Genomic DNA, 17722 nt, shown 5'->3' on the forward strand with positions numbered 1-17722 from the left:
CGAGCATGGGCATCTGGGACTGTAACAGCCCTTTGTCTCACTCAACCATAATCTCCACTGGTTTTCATAGCCAGAAATTGTGGGGACTTCTCTTCCAGGGACTGAAACACTGGGCTGGGGAGCCTGGTGTGGGTCTGTAACCTCTTGCTCCTCCACAGCAGAGATATACCTCCTGATTTTTAACTGCCACACTAGGTGTGCAACCAGCCCATTTTGCATCTCTACCCCACCTACCATTCTTGAGGTGGCTTCTTCTTTATATGCTTAGTTGTAAAGCTTTTGTTCAGCTAGACTTCATGCAATTGTCAATGAAGGTTGTTCTGTAGTTTAGTTGTAATTTTGATGTGGTCATAAGAAGAGGCAAGCCCAGTGTTACTTACTCCACCATCTTGACTGAACCAGTAGGATTATTTTCTTTATCCATATCCCCACCCATAAATTATCTGGGTATTTGGGGATGAAATGGCCTAATGGAAAGAGAGCAGCAGCTTCTACGCTATGTGGCCTCAAGAAACATTGTATCTTGGTGTTAGATCACATGGCTAGCTAACTAATATCTAGTTACATATTATCTTTGAGTTTTAGTTTATAAATCAGTGATACTTCTTTAAGATGCTGATTTTATAGATCAAATGACATTTTGGGTGTAAGTAAATAAGTAGTAATATTTATTATGATAGTAATGCTACCTTATTTATGCAGGACAGAACCCAATATTTTGCTCATAGAAATCATCCAAGAAATACTCATTTAAACTGTAGCTCAATTTCCATATCTTCCAAATGGATATAATAATTTTCTCTATATCATATAATACTGCTTTTATGAAATAGGCTAATACACATGAAATCATTTTAAGAAATAGTGAAAAAAAATTTAAATTAATGCTTTAATATTCAACTTAACATTTATTCCATGCCTGTTAGATACCAAGTGCAATGCTGATTACTAGGATGAACTACATAGTCTGTACCATAAAATAAAAATAAATTTCTTCTCTTTTTAACTTACTTTATTCCTATTGAAACTTTTTTTGCCCCATTACTGTTAACTACTAACACCAATCGAAACTTATAAATTTTGAACATTTTCTGTATTTTTCCTTGCTTTAAACTTTTGGTTCTATCACTGATTTTTAATCCAGGATCAGGGTGGGAGCAGATAATAATAAAATTGGAGTTTTTACAAATTACAATCCCCTCAAAGATTCGGCAATATTTCTTAGGTGTGCTATCTGATGCCTCAAATCACTATAATAGTAACAATTATTACTTACAGGCGTGTTTCCTTCAGTTATGTTTGGAGGTCCAAAAATAATTAAAATCCTTTCTCTGGAAATATCCTTGTTTTATGGTTAGAATGAATTTTGCCTTCTTCACGATGCACTGTGGACCCCCTTTATTAATTGCTATTGTAGAAAATATATTTATCTTTTTTCAATATCATCAGAAGGACTTCATAAATCCTGTGAAAGTGGTGTATTTCTCCTAAGCAGAAATTTTAAATGATGTTTCATAACATGAAAACAAAAAGTATTCTAAGTTTACAGGAAAGGTATGAAATATATATTTTTAAAAATTTTCAACCTTAAATTCATTAGCTTCACCAAGACCTTCTAACCTCCATCTTATTCCTTTTTTTTTTAAACTGAGACTCCAAATTAGCTTCCTATAGCTGCAACATATCCTGTTCCATGAGAAAAACCCCACCAAACACATGTAAAGGACACTTAATAAATATTATTTACGTTCCTTCAGGAAATTTGCCTTTAAGTTTCTGTTGAGCTCCTGGCCAATATTTCAAAAATAATTCTCAACACTTTCTTTTTTTATCGCTGTTAATTGGGTGTATCTTTCACAATGGCTAGGTGAGGAAAATCAACTTAGTGGTAAAAATTATCAGGGAAATTTGAGCATACGGAATAGAAATAAAAACCTATTTTCCTAGTGTAAGATTAAGATGTATCAATTTCTATTTAAATCATCTCTACTTACAAAGAGTAAGAATGTGCCTTTTACATTGTGAAAACCTTTATTTTAAAAGTTTATTAAGTTAAAGCTTTCTGTTTTAAAGTTCAGCCATTTTATATATATATATATATGTAGTTTTCATTTTGAATTTATATTACAAAATATATTTATATTATAAAAATTTCCTTTTAGCATATAATCTAAGTCATTGGTTTCTAGGATTGTTTTGCATATGCTTCCCATGTTATGATTTAAGGTTCATATTTCTCATTTTTGAATTGCCTCTGCTTTAAAATCCCTGTCCCCAAACCAATATAATGACCACTGCATCTCCCTTTATCTTTAAAACATTCCCACATGGCCCTATATTTTATCAGCCTTCATATTTCCCTTGAAATATCTCTTAAATGAACCACAGAGGATTCTCCCCTAAATGCTCAGGATCACAGTTTGGGAACCATTACTCTATTTGACTGATTTCTCCCCAAACAAACACTTTGATCATTTAAAAATGATGGCCCTTGCCGAGAGCACTAATGAGCTAGCATGAGCGTTGTGGTGGGTACACAATGGAGGATAAAGAAATGGGCTCTGAATTAGACTCCTTCTTTATTCTTCCAAGGGGAGCATTAGTGAGAGAGTTATTTTTTTTAAAAAAAATTAATACAATTTTGGCTGCTTCCTTTGTTTTGAAAATGAAAAGGTTTAAGTACGTGACTAGTGAAAGGGCTTCCTTTTTTTCTTTGTAATTTCTGTAAAAATCAGAAACGTGAAATTCTTTCCCTGGACATCCCAGAATAGGGAACAAATGACACCCCACCCGCTAATAACAACCAAGAGGTTATTTCACAGCTTCTTCCACTTAATGTCCAGAAAGATAAACATCGGGTTAAATAATAGAATGAATGCTTTTCTCAGCTATGGTGCTAGATGCAAATTTAAGCATTTCACTCCTTGGCTATTTGGGAAGGCTCATTTGTCTATGTGAAATGCCTTCACTGGACAAGAGAAAGCAAGGCCAGAGGAAATGGAAGAGGGGTTGGGGTCTCCACTTACTTTTGCTTTCTCCATTGACCCTGATTCTTTCACTGCCCTGAGTTGGTACATTAGAGAATGAGTCATCAATCTGAAACTCTAGGAAGATCAAAGGGTTGACACAGCTACTTTAGGAGGTTTTCTACTAGGGTTCAGAATTCACAAGTTCTTTGGATAATAATAACAATAGTTAGCACTTACTGAGCACTTATTACATACTACTTGCCCTTGTAAGCACTTTAGAAGTATTAATCTATTGAATCATCCCATAACTCTACGAGCTATAAGCTAGTATGTTCTCTATTTTGTATATGAGGAAACTGAGACACAGAGAGGTCAAATAACTTGCCCTAAATTATACAGATTAATAGTGAATGCAAAGTTTGAATCCACTAGTTGTTACCATTATAATACTGTAACAATTATTCTCTGCTGAACAGATTTATAATTCCTTTTGTATTTAACTTGTAGTCAAGGATCTGATGGGCAAGTGGGACTTTTTCATGATGTAGATTCATTGCCAAGGGTCTTGCTTGGGCTAATCGCCAATTAGGTGTGAAAATTGCTTGCTCCCTTACATTTTCTCTCAAGACTATTTGAAGAAAATTTCAATTTTTTTAATGATATGTTACACTTAATATGTAATCAGTTCTTATTTTCTATCAAAGTTATACATGAAGTTAAGACATTAAACACTTTTGATTAAATATAACATTCCTCTGACTTCTCCATCTGTCTTCCTATCAGGCTTACTTCCTAGAAGAAACCACTTTCAACAAGCTTATTTTGCTGTTGTTGTTTCTATACTAACTTCATATTTTTCAACGCTATGCATATACTGATTTATCCTGATTTATATATTTTAGGCATAATGTATTGACTTTCTGTTATGATAGTTTATGTAAGCTTTCTTATGCTCCATACCTTCTTCACTTCCTTCAGTGTCTCATTATAGTTCTATCACAATTTTTGTTTCAATCACTAGTTGACATTATTGTGGTTTTTCTAAATATTTCCAGTTGAGCCAAGAATTATTATATAATCCTAATTCCTTTGATAATCAACTTTCATGGAGTTAATGATTGACTAAGTTGAATTTACTTATATTTTGTCATACCTAGAGATAATTTTCCCAAAGATGCCAGCATATCTGTCAACTCCTTTTCTTTTCCAATATTTTTCTTATTTCTTCTTTTCTATGATTCATCTCTTTGTCTTTTTCTATTTCCTAACATCTTTATCACTCTTATCCTCTAAAACTTATGTTGATTTAACAAATGTATTTATTTATATTATTAATTTTCAAATGCCTCTATTGTTCCTGTTTTTTGAATTTTGTATATTTTCTTATCTCTTGATAATACTACCAATGGTATATTTTTTAAGTTTTCATCTGTTTTTGTATTATTCCTGCTTATTTTGGGTTCCTTTTCATGTTTGTTTGTTTTGATATTCCTCTTTTGTTTTGTGACTTTCCTCAAAGACTTTAGCTTTGTTAAAGCAGAAGTTATTTTATTCAGCACTTAGAACATTGCACTGTGTATATTGATGTTTGATAGATATACTTATATATAACATAATAAATATAATACAGTAGTTATGTAGCATTATACTATATTATATAGCTGTGCATATAATATAGTATATATTATGTAATTATTACCTATAATATATAAGCATTATATGTTTTATACTATTATACAGAGGATGCCAAAAATGTATACACATTTTAAGAAAGGAATAAACTGTATTAAAATTGTAATGCTTAATATATACCGATAACAACAGATGAATGCAAGTCATGTGTATACATTTTTTGGCACTCCTGGTATATCATCCATTCAGTAATTTATTCCTGGCAATCCATGCTTGCATATTCATATTTTAAAAGGAGGCACTAAAACTCACTTTGTGATTAGAGTTGGAGTGCTGGGCTTGTTGATTGACAAGTGCTTCTGAAGAACATGTTGGAGCAGGCTTTTCATTGAGGAGATCTGTTTCAATATCTGAAGGACTTCGGAGACCTTCAGTCTTCTAGAGAAAACTCCTCAAGTCTTCTACATGAAGGGTTACAATTTTGCCTCTGGCATTTCTGGGAGAATTGTTGAGAAGGGGCTGAGTTTCCCCTTGCTTAGTATGTAGGTAGACTTCAGTCCCCTAGGGCACAGTTCCTCTCCTTCTGTAATGCCAGACAACTATGATTCAGGACTCTAGATTGCCTGGTTGAATGTCTTTCACATACAGGTCTGGGAGCAGGCACTGGCAATGCGTAATGAATGACTGTGCGTGGGGTTCCAGCTTTTCTGAATGATGGCTGTTGCATGCAGTCTTGACCTTGTCTTTCATGATATCTGGTGCTAGCAAGTGATAAGCCTTTGGTGGTTCTGTGAAGAGGAGGGTACTTATTATTTTTTTTTGTCATTAATGGTCCCATCTTCCACTGCTGAAAACACTGAGGTTGTAGCGACTTTCATTGTATGAAGTAATTACAATGCTTCCATATACTTTTTATCTTCCAAAAATGTTTTGAGATTTATCATCCACTTTCCTCACATTCTTATTCTTTACAAATATGTTTTTATCCATTTACTCTGACTTTAGTAGATACAGGAGATTAAAATTGATGGTCAGTCCTCAACTTTCAACTAGAAATCTATCCTGGCATCCATACCTCAGGTGGTATAATATCCAGAACAGATGGTCGTTTTCTAACTCCAGGATTCACCAGTTAAAAATCTTTAGCACTATATTTGGGTGAATATAGTAAAGTATACATACTTTAAGTCTATTCATTTTGATTTCCAAAACATTGCTATAATTATTTCATCTTAGATAATGTTCAAGAAGGTTATAAAGAACCCTTATCTGATATATGATGAAAATAGAAAATAGACACTTCAGTATAAAATAATTCAGTGGAAGTGTGGCAAACATTATTCCATGTTTTGATCTGCAAACTGTGCAATATGATGGTCAGGTCAAAAACATTTGCTGAATATCCAGTCTAAGAAGCAGTAAGTTCTGCATTTAAAAATTTTGTTGTCAAAATGCGTGAGGTTTTGAATCAGATGAATTTGGATAAACCAACAGCCTCTGACTCTTAATAACTTTGCGATCTTTTCCCACTTTCTGTAGATTTATAATCTATGCAATGAGTGAAATCATCATTACTACTTCTTAGCATGGCTACTGCACAGTACTTGTTAAACACAACTGGCTAAAGAACCAAATTGTCTGTGTTTGAATCCTGCCTCTGATATTTAATAGTTGATCTCAGTCAATCTCAACTTCTTTCACAATTGGATTTAAGTGACTAGATTTTGAGCTGGTGAGATAATGGGATTTAGATTTAAATGATGAAACTTTCTGCTTTGAATTGATGTTATAATATGATGACACTCTTTCAAATCATGGGAGGAGATGACTTTTTGCTTGTGGGAGGGACATGATTCACTGAGGGTCAGAGGTGGAATTGTGGTAGGCAGAATTCTGTGACTCCAAGATGATGATTTCCTGGTGTGCATACCCAACATAATCTGATCTCCTTGAGTGTTTAAAGGTTTTTCTAATAAAATATTCCAAAGTATCCTAGAAGGAAATGGTTTGAGTTTTCTAAAGTAAAGTAAGAAGTCAGTTTAAAGGAGTGTCTAGATGCATGAAAGAATGTTTTATAAGCACATTGGCTTCGTGTTAATTACCCTTTTACTATAATACATTTACCATTTACTAGAAGGACTGATGAAATATTGGCATAGCGGAGATTATAATAATGATGACTGACCATGGGGTTGAAGCTGTATACTTATTAATTTCATTATTTCTAATGCAATCCTATTAAGAATAAATACTATACTATTCCATATGTTATAGTTGAGAATATAGAGACACCAAGAGGTTAAATAATTTGCCCAGAGGGTAAGTAATAACAGAACATAGAACTGTTCAAAAAATAGCAATCTACATAATTGTGTAATCTATTTAAAAGCAGAGATATATCTCTACCTATTTATATCTATATCTGTGTATTTTCTCAGTTTTCCCCTCTAGAAGAGGAATCTAAGCCCCAAACATCATATATACTACACAGATTAAGGAACTATTATTCAGCTAGTATCAGTTATTTAAATTGTAGACTAATGGGGGAAGGGATCATTTTGAAAATTCAGCTCTATTTCAGTAAGAATTGATGGGAAGTATTCTATAAGATACTATGGAAGTTCATTTGGAAAAGACTACTAACTTGGTCCATATTTTGAAAAGAATGATCAATGTGGTTCTAACAAAGTATCTTAGGGAAAGACATTATAGACTGCTGAAGGTCTTGGTGAAGTCAATGAAATAATAGGTCATATGTGTAAAGAGATGCAATACAAAGTTTGAAATGGCCAATCCCATAAAATGCGTTGGACAGCATGTTAAGTTTTGTGGATTTTAAGATGAGTAAAACATGGCCCTTACTTTCATGGCCGTAGACAGGACATCTGCTTTTTTCCATTTTCTATAAATTAGTTGTACGTGATTCTCAGTTATAATCTCAAGATGTGTTAAGACATGAGGAAAATGATTTTCCCTGGGAACTCTGAGAGTTACAGCATAGTAATCAGATGGAGGAGTTCTGGGTGATTGTACCCATTCTTTGTCTATATTCACCATAAACTCCTCAGATAATTCCAAATTTAGTTTTACATAAATATTGTTCTTAAACTATACCAACTTACCTCTTCTTTGACTAGTTCTCATTTAAATATACATCTAAGTAAGTGGTGCTAACTTGAAGGTCAATCAGGAAAACAGGAATAGGAATCTGTCTTTTACGAAAATGTGCTGCCTTTGAGATTTTTTTTTTTTTTTTTTTTTTTTTTTTTTTATAGAAGAAATGGAAGATTTTTTCTTATGAACCGTATGTTCTTGTGTTTCTGATATCTGGAATCAGTAGCTTGCCAGAAACATTTCCAGTCAAAAGCCAGACTAACCCATGAAGGTGTCCAAAGAAGTCTGTCCTGAATACTGAAGATGTTGAACTAGTCCTGACTTCAAACAGTAGATATTTCCACACTTTAGTGGTATATGACAGCTCTATTCATTCCACAATGTCAAATTCTTTGGTTTTGGCCATTGGGTATTTATGCATTTCTGGCGAGGGAAGCAGAGAAGCCTAATTTGATTCTGGAGCCAAAAGTTTTTAGGCCCTGTTCCTTTGGAACTTGGACGGCAGGATGTTGGCACCGCCTAAAGACTAGGACAGAGCAAGTAGTCACACATAACTAACTGACTCAACAGAGCATATTTAGGGAGAAAGATCATGCCTACACATTGAACAACCATTTTTCAATGCAAACTGACAGCACCCTCAATTCAATCACCCTTAAATAAACACACAAGGAAATCATGGCTTTAACATACCTTCCGGCACTGCACCTCAATGCTGCCTGATTGGTACGAGTGCCACAGGCCAGGCTGCAGATGCAGCCATTACTGTTGTTCTTACTTATGTCTGTCTGCTGTCTGCTAACAAGCATTCATATGCTTTGGATCATTAAAGTCACAACCTCCTATGCCAATCTATTCCTCTCCATGGGCTTGCTAGAGATTGGAACGAGAGATGCTATTTCTGTTTCTTTTTCTTTCTATTAGGACCTCCAGTCGGGGTTATTTCTGAGGTCTGAATATCATAGCTTTCACCCTTGCCCTTATTGAGCATATAAATTGTGTTCCCATTAAGCTTGTTCTTTTTGCCTGATTTATTTTGATTGCTGTTGTATGTGCCTTTTCAATGCAAGGGAAGTGATTTGTTCTGGAGCTGCAACAGACAAAAATTGTTGTAGCTTAAGCTGTTTTCTTGTGCCATTGCTGTCTGTGAGAGGTCTGCTGTACTTACACCCATGCTAAATTTCTTCTGACAGACTCCAGGTGGTCGGATTTTCACAATCCAGCCCATTTCAGTGTTAGAACTTGTCATTTGGAGCTTTGTGGATTCTTTCCTTTCATCTCACTGTTGGTAGCAGGTTAAGTACATTTGTACATCTACCTGTACAGGGCCACATATGTCCACAAGCATAATCAAAGCTGGAGAAACACAACTTTCCCTTCCAGAGAAGGCACAGAGGACACATATTGTAGAGAGAGAGAAAGAAAAAAAATTGTCACTTGTAGTATTATGCAGGCTGCCCATCTAAACTCATCATTGCCTGGCACCCACACACTAAGGGCAAGGATCCAGCCAACTTGCGAGTGGGCACCATGCCATTTGAGCAGATGGGCATGGAAGTCGACAGCCAGTAGACCATGTATGTGCATCAACGGTGGGTGTTGAGGGCACGATTCCCAGAGGAGAATGTCCTAACAGCTGTCTGGCCTGAGCCAACATACTTACGACCAAGGAAAAGTGCCATCCTTCAATCCTGCTGAGTTGGATTAACCTTCAGAATTAAATCTGCTTTTTCGGCAGCAGAAGGTGAGTTTGGGGTCTATGAAAACCTCAAAGAATAACTGAAGAAAGGAAACTGGAAAGATATACTTACTATGTATTCACTAAAGGTATCGATGGCATTTATGTGCATATTTTAAATATTTGACCGAAGTCTGTTCATTCTTGAAAGAATGTCAGAGTTATTAAAAGTGTTGCCTCTCATTGCACTTTTAGAAATCACCTTTCAACATGGGCAGAGCAGTTTCAGTGAGTCAGATAATACATTTCCATCTTAGCATTAAGAAATAATGAGGAAAGGGGTCAAAAGACTAGAAATTTGACTGTGGGTAAATATTTTTGTCAAACTTTTCATGGATCAAACTTGATGTATCATTGATTAAAACTTTCCCAAGAAGAGAATTTCTTCAGTGATTAAATATACATCTGAAAATGTAAGAAGTAAACGATATTTTAACAAAAGTCCTTCTGGGCAATGAAAGAGACTTTATATTAGAGACTAAAAATAAAGCCTGGTTCTCATTTGTTGAGAACATCCAGACAGTTAAACATCATAAAATTAAATATAGGTTGTTTCTCCCACACATAGTCAAATGGTGATTTGATAAAGATATGTATCATCTGAGTAAAAACAGGTAGACCATCTTAATGATTTAGATCTTCAATAATTATTTGTTTGTCTTCTATTTTGCTTTGTTTTGAGGTGTTTGCTAGTTTTTTTGGTATCATTTTCTGTTGTCTTAAATCTTTTTATTTAAAAGTTGACATATGACTTGCAGTTGTGGAGGAAATGACAATTTGGCCCAAGTATTCAAGATACCCATCTATTTTTTCTTTATCAACTCTCTAACCTATTTCACTTGTTTATATCAACACAGTAAATATCTCTGTTACAAAAAGAAATAAATAGGCTATTTTAACTGCTAATTTTAGTAACTCTAGCTATGAGTCTAACAAATTATATAACGCCTAGTGCCAATAGCATTATTAGTAGAATAAAATGTTTATGTGGCTGTTTTGTCCCTTAGTTTCTCATTATATTGATTTATAAATACATAGCTAAATATGGATGAAATACAGATAAAAAGGAAATAAACTGAAAATTAAGACAATACATAAATCACTTCCCATGGGGAAAAAAAGTGAAAAATTGTATTACTCTGCTATCTCTATATTTTGTGGTTCTGAAAGCTTTCATATAAAGCACATGCATTTTTTCTTTTTCAATTTTTATCATTTTTATTAAAGTATAGTTGGACGTACAATATTATGTTCATTTCAGGTGTATAACATAGTGATTCTACCTTTGTGTACCTTACTAGTATGTGATCACTATGATAAGTCTAGTAATCACCTGTCACCATACAAAATTATTATGGTATTATTGACTATGTTCCCTATGTTGTACATTATATTCCTGTGACTTATATATTTTATAACTGGAATTTTGTACTTCTTATTACCCTTCACTTTTTTCACCCATCCCTAAAAACATGTTTGAAGGCTCAAGTTGTGTTTTCAAGTTCCATATAAATGACACCTCTCAGTCTAAGAAAACTCTTATAGAGAAACGTTCTACTGAAAACATGAAAAAAAGAAAAAGAGGGAATGAGAACTAAAGGAAATAGTATTTAACAACAAGCAAGGAAGTGGGCAGTGTTCATAATTTTTTCTTTAAACAGGAAAGTGTCAGGCAATTTGATTTTCTTCTTAGAGGAACATATGTACTTAGGACTAAATAAAGCAAGGCAAAAAATATTAAGGAGTTAAAATCGTTCTAACAAATACCCCTTGGCTGTCTGGGAGATAGGAAAATGTGGCTAAAGCTGAATTTAACTCAACTAGACTTACCCAAGATTAAAAGGCTGGTGAGCACTGCTGGTGACCCAGATGCTGATAAAGAAATACTCAACAAGCAAATAAACAAAATGCTAATAAACCTTAATATGTCCTCCAGAATGTTTTTGAATCTTTCCTTTTCATTTCCTGCAGGGAATTAAAGAGATAAGACTAAGTGTCAGTGTTCTGACTGACAGTATACAATCGAAAGAGGTTTGGGGAAAAGCCAAAAATAAAAAAAGGGGACAACTGATTATGGCTGTCCACTATGGTACTTGAATGATATTGTGAGCAGAGGAAAGGTGGTACATTAATAAAGAGCAAAACAGAAGAATTTGTTTTTTTGTTTTTTGTTTTTTTGATTTACCTCCATGTAAAACCATGAAAGAAATTTCATTAGTGGTAGAAAAATTATGAGACATGGATGAATTTTACATGTGTTCACAAATAGGTAAAATTAGAGATTAAAGACATGATAAGGTAATGTCCTCATATCTTAATTTTCCTTTTTTTGTTGTTTCTTTTCAAAGCAGTTACCTACCACATACAAATGATATAAAAATATAGCCGTCACTTGGTTGATATTTATTATTTCTAAACAACTAAAGTTTTGTGAGTACAAAAAAAATTGGCCATGTATCCACATTCCAAAAGGAAAAAAAGAAACTTCATTCTTCATTCACTTTTCTTAATTTCTGATTATAATAGCTTTAAGAAAAATAATTTGGCAAAACAAATAAAGATTTGAACATAAGAATTAGGATACACCAAAAAAAAACTTTGAGGAGCTGTGAAGATAAAAACTAAACTACAGATTTATTTCTTTTTTTTTTAAATCTAACTACCCAGGTAGGTTGCTAACAGGAGGTATGCCTCAGGAAACGTACATGTATGTGAAAGTGTTGGAACAAACAAGTGCTTTTATTCAAGTGATTTTATTTCAATACTAATCCACAAGATATAAACTTTTATCAAAAATGTAATCTATTTAAAATCAGAGCTATGAGGAATGTTTCATGTTTATGTATAACTTTCATAGCAGACTTTCCTACACAAGGAAAATAATATGCCCAAATCCTGTTATTTTTACAGTTTGTAATATATCAAGTAGTATTTCCACTCATCAATTTCATATTCTTTTAATAGATAAAAATGAAAGATGAATGAAGAAAACACAGACACTTTGTAAAAGTGACTTTTTAATTCGTTTTTTAGAAGAAAAGATATCTGAAAAACTTAATTATGATACATATTCTAATAAGAACAAAAAGGAGTTTAAAGGAAAATATGTATTACACACCCTAAATACTCCATTGTTCCACTTTGTTTTTCCCAATTAGAAAGCTAAAGTACCTGGGGAAGGGCAGAGAAGGAGTGGACGCGGGGAGAGTGGTGGGTGGTGATAAGGAAAACTCATAGATTTGATCTAAAAGTTTTGCAGTGATATATTAATCTGATACTGGGTTCAAAAAGTCCAAGTCAGAAGACATTTGTATTTCACTTTTTTTTTCAGTGATAGCTAAATCATTTCTATTTACTAGACATAATAAATCAAGAGGAAGATGGCATCATTGAAAGACAGATGAGGTCTGACTTTTTCTTTCTCCTCCAGGGAAGGGTTACCATCAACTAGAGTATTTATTATGAAAGCTCAGCTACCTTAAGATGCAGAATACTGTGATAGAAAAACGGTTAAAGACAACCATATCACCGGGAAAGAAGAGAAACTCAGAATTGTTACAGCCTTTTTGCTACACTACTAGAAGTAAACTATTGAGAAGTAGCAATTCATAAAATTCTCAAGTTGGAATTTCAAAAAGATATTGAAACTAACATTTCATAATTTAAGAGTATAAGAATTAGCCAAAAAACTCAGGCTGTAAACACTTAAATATGCTATAGATACACATACATGTTTACTTATGTTTACATGGAAGATCTGTATATTATTTCAGGACATTTGCAAACAAACAAACTAACAAAAAAAACAGACACATAAAAACTGTATTTTCAGGCTTCCTTAAAAGAAATGCTTCTGTAGTTCACAGAGAAAATAATATATTAAAATCAAGTTATATGAAACTGCTGCTAATTTATTACTGCTATTCAAATCTTCCAAATTGAATGATTAATTAATGATTCCTGCAAAAGTGAAAAGGACCTCAGATCAAACAGTGGAGCTCAATTTTGCCCATATTCAGAAGCTATTTACAGAACAAAATCTGGTTTTTTTATATCAGATACATTTAAAAGTTATAAAACTCTGGAGAAAAAAAAGTAGGACTGTCCAAAATGAAGTACTCTCTTTGCAATAATTACTACTAGAGACATTTTATAATATCAATTAAAAAGTGTATCTTGAACATCTATTATGAGAAATTACTGGCATATGAGTGTACTAAATATGAAATGTTTTCTGGCTAAAATAAATGTTTCATAAAGGCATCTAATATCTTACAGGGGGATTTTCTCAAGAGGGTGTCCCATAATGATTTGCAAAATTATCAGATACTGATAATAAGCTATTGATAAACAATTATGTAAGTACGCTAAGATTTTCTGTTATTTATACTATAGCTCAGGAGACCGTTTTTTCCCTTCAAACTTATTATACCTCATGAGATTCTGATTGACCTCAAGTTTTCCTTATAATTATTATTTCAATTAAGTATGTCCCATAAAGCCAGCTCTCTTGAAACATCATAACTTTTCCTGATATCCATGCAAGACAACTGAACAATTTTCGATCCAGAATTTCCTAAATCATAAGTCTCAGTCAGCATAATCCGATTTGGGATGATAACATATTTCTGTGCTTAATGCTTAAATGAGAAGAGCAGTAAAGCAAAAGACAGGTGACAAAAGTTCTTTTTTTCCCCACATCTTCATAACTTGGTTGAACATGATAGATGGCTAGCTTATTGATTTAGGAATGATCAGCAATATTACTTCCCCTAAAGGAATATTAAGATGATTTATAACAGATTTGAAACCTGATTTCTAGCTTCCTGCGTAAAAGTGTACAAATTTACAAGTTTGACTCTCTTCAAATTTTTACCTCAGAAATATCCACTTATTTCAACTTTGTAGTTCCTCAAGAATTTAGTGCATATATATATATATATATATATATATATATATATATATATATATATATTTGTATTACTGGAACAACAATGAAGTGCAATAGTTGAGGGCTCGATCTAGGTTAAAATATCCCCCAGATAGGCCTTTGATGCTAGCTGTGGATTTTTAAAGTTACTGAAACAATCTGTATTTGTGTTTCTAACATTGATGAAAAGGGGTTAATATAACTGACCTCTTAAGGTTTGGGTGAGAATTAAATGTATTCAAACATGCAAAACAGTTAGAACAGTGCCTGTCAAATAATAGGCACTCAATAAATGTTAGCAGAGAGTATTATCATTGTATCATTCCTCAATTTGAATTCTTGTTTATACTGTGGAACTAATGGTTTTCTTCAAGGGTGAAATGTATGCACTCAGTAACTGGTCATTTCTGTTCCAATTTCTTCTCATAAAAATTTATTGCTTAAATTTCAGCCATTCATTTATTATATTTGTGTTTTGTTTTTTTCTGTATTTCATATACTTAAATAACTTTATGTTACTGGAAAATATATTCTTATCACTAAGAAATGGCTCTGTTGTAATAATTATTTCTACTAAACCTTAAGATTATGTAATTGATAATTAGAATTAAACACTCATCAGCTAAAATTGTCTCTTGTGCCCCTGGCAATATGTACACAACACATTTTGCAACACTGTCTTATAGGAAAGCTTTCTATAGGTGACTGGAAGGAAATATTTAGAGGATGGTGGATCACTAGGCCAATCAAAATCTAGTAGTGGTAGGACAAAAGACAGCATGGACTTGGCCATAAAAGAATGTCAAGACTGACACAGGTGAACACCCAGTTGCCTATTCATCAATATTGTGGAGACATTTTCTTGCTAGTACTTTCTCTAACATTTAAAGCTTTAGGTACTTTACATGCCAGGAGAATGACTTTTACCCCAAGATGAGAAATCCAGCAAAGGTTCCATGAAAATGAAACATGAAAACTCCCCCTATTGCAGAATTATTCTACACTTGTAAGTTGAATATGAGACATATTTATTAAATTTTCACTGAAGATTATATGTTTTCGTATAATGAGTAGTAATTAAGAGTAGTAAGTCCTAAGTGTATTGCAATATAAGACAAATTCCCAGTTCTTTAGGTGGTTTAAATTATATATGTGTGTGTGTGTGTGTGTATATATATTATTTAAACATATACATATTATTTAAACATATATATATATTATTTAAACATTATATATATATATATATATATATATATATATATATATATATATATATATATATCCCTGCTGAGAAGCTAAAATATCAATGAATAACAGGTGTGAGTTTTGGTTTCTAGGATCACTCTCATTAACTATTCTGCTCTCACTTTCCTTATACAAAACACCTTTCATTTCAGTATTAATTGAGCATCAACTATGGTATTTTATTTAGGGTAATGCTGGCAGCTGTAAAATTCTCTAAAATACATGATGTCTCCAAGAAAATGAAGTTTTCTATAGGAACTTTTGGTACTTTCTGCAACTTTTCACTAAGTACAAAATTATTCCAAAATAAAAAGTTTACTAAAAAAAAAGTGAGTTTTCCTGGCCTGTGTTTGGCTTTTCTTGACTTTGTGATTCAAGGCCCCAAATTCTTCCATTTTTGCATCCTCACCTTTGAAAGGGCTTCTTTCAATGTTTTCTCCCAGCTAGTATATGAGAAAGAAAGGGGCAAGTTTGCAAGGAGGCACTCACTGGTGAATAATTTTCCGTTGGTCTGAATTAGTCATGACCACTCATAATTGCAAGGCAAGCTGAGAAATGCAATCTAGATATGTCCCCAGGAAAGAGAGGACACAATTTGGTGAGCAACTATAGAGTCTGCCATTCTTTCCTCTCATATCAATTTGCATCTGTCTTACAACACTTCGAAATACATCTACCTGCCTCCTCAAAGGAGAGGCAGATCCTCAAAATCCCCAACCAGTGACTGCATCAACTTCCAATTCTAGAATCTCTGGTGATAAGTAGCTTTCTCCATCAGACCCAATTTCTCTCCAGAGGGTTAAAGAACTTGAAAAATGAGCTGTCTGTCCTGATTTCCTCATCACATCTAATAGACAATGTTGGAGAAAAATTTGATAATGGGAAACAAACAAAAACCCTCTCATTTGTAAAGGAAAGAACGATAAATGGCCAATAGTCACTGGACCAAAATGATGATTAGATCCTGTTGGGAAGGTCATGTGCGACCCATGACCTGGCAGTAGGGACAGTTCCTGTTTCTCCTGACTCTCTGTTCTCAGAGAATTCTCTGTGTCCATTGTTCTCCAGAGCTTCTGGCTCTGCTTTCTAGAGGCTCTTCCTTCTCCATTTTCCTCCCTGGGCCACCACTGAAGTGGGCATTGATGAGATGGCTTCCTTGAAGATTGTGCTGCCTTCCTACTCTAGTTTTTGTAGAGCAAATATAGGATTCAAGAGTTGTATGGAATCATGTTTATTTTCAGGCCGGGCTTCTGATTTCTTTGCTAATACAACTCCCTCAGAATCTTAGTAGACATTGATCTAATCCCTTCAGTCAGTTACTGTGCCAGTAACCAGAGCCAAAGATATCCAAAGTTTTTTTTCTAGACATTGTCCTCAGGCTTGCTTTATTTTTTTTTAATAAATAAAGATCTCTCTCTCTCTCTCTCTCTCTCTCTCTCTCTCTCTCTCTCTCTCTCTCTCTCTCCTTCTTTCTCTCTCTCTCTCACCCAGCCTGTCCCCTCCCCACTCTCCTTGCAAAATACTAGAAAATTCCTATTTAGTGAAATAGTACTATTAATGAGAGCTTCTGTTTCAGTTATCAAACAGTACAATATTTAGTTATAGATTCCTTCTCTTTCTCTTTATATGTTACTGTAGAATCTGTCTAGGATGCTTCTTTAGGAGAATGAACAATAAGGTATTTTTTTAGAAAGATTCAAAAGCACTTAATTGTGTGACTACTGTGTGTTTAAACACATCTGGATAATAGCGGAAGACATGAAAATTAGTAGAACATTGACTATGAAAAAGCTGAGCTCACATCATATCATAAACACAGTGTTTCAATATTAAATATTTTGTTCCGGTTATTATTAGTTTTCAAATCACCCTGAAATACAGAGGTGTAAAACAATATATATATATATATATTTTTTATGCTTATATAATTTGGTCAAAAATTCAAATAAGGTACAGCAGGAAGAGCTTGTCTCTACTAAACAGTGTTTGAGGTCTCTGCTGGGAAGGCTTGAAGCATGGTGATGGCTCAATGGCTGGGAGAAGAAATCATCATCAGATCTTCATACTCACATGATTGGTGGTTGATATTATCTG

General features: G+C 33.6%; 1 protein-coding gene across 1 annotated transcript in view; it reads left to right on the forward strand.

The window, feature by feature from the left end:
• Positions 1-17722, forward strand: part of ARHGAP15 (Rho GTPase activating protein 15) — a 620344-nt gene that overhangs the window by 61593 nt on the left and 541029 nt on the right. The gene's annotated exons all lie outside the window — the stretch shown is intronic.

The sequence above is a fragment of the Rhinolophus sinicus genome, chromosome 17 (genome assembly GCF_057876585.1).
Source record: "Rhinolophus sinicus isolate RSI-liver-muscle chromosome 17, RSI-T2T, whole genome shotgun sequence".
NCBI classification, from domain to species: Eukaryota; Metazoa; Chordata; class Mammalia; order Chiroptera; family Rhinolophidae; genus Rhinolophus; species Rhinolophus sinicus.